We start from the raw sequence: 280 nt of genomic DNA on the forward strand, positions 1-280 counted from the left end.
GTTAAGTTTTGAGATCCATCTAGAGTACCTACAAGTGGTATCAGAGCTTTCGGCTCGACTTTTTGTGGCTTTCGGGTCAAACTGTTCGGATTTTATTCTTAGTTTTTGTTGGATTTGAGCTTGGACTTGGTTTAGGATATTGTTGGATCTTAAATCTGTTCGAAAACAGTGAGATCTAAAAAATAAAAAATTAAAAAAAATAGTTCTCATCGCATTAAAAAATAAAAAAAAAATCGCATACAATTCAAGTCTTCAATTCGAATCGTATCCACCCTTCAAA

This window comes from Bidens hawaiensis, unplaced genomic scaffold (assembly GCF_021521415.1).
Source record: "Bidens hawaiensis isolate Kalapana, Puna unplaced genomic scaffold, B.hawaiensis_p1.1 tig00006913_1, whole genome shotgun sequence".
In the NCBI taxonomy this organism is placed as follows: domain Eukaryota; kingdom Viridiplantae; phylum Streptophyta; class Magnoliopsida; order Asterales; family Asteraceae; genus Bidens; species Bidens hawaiensis.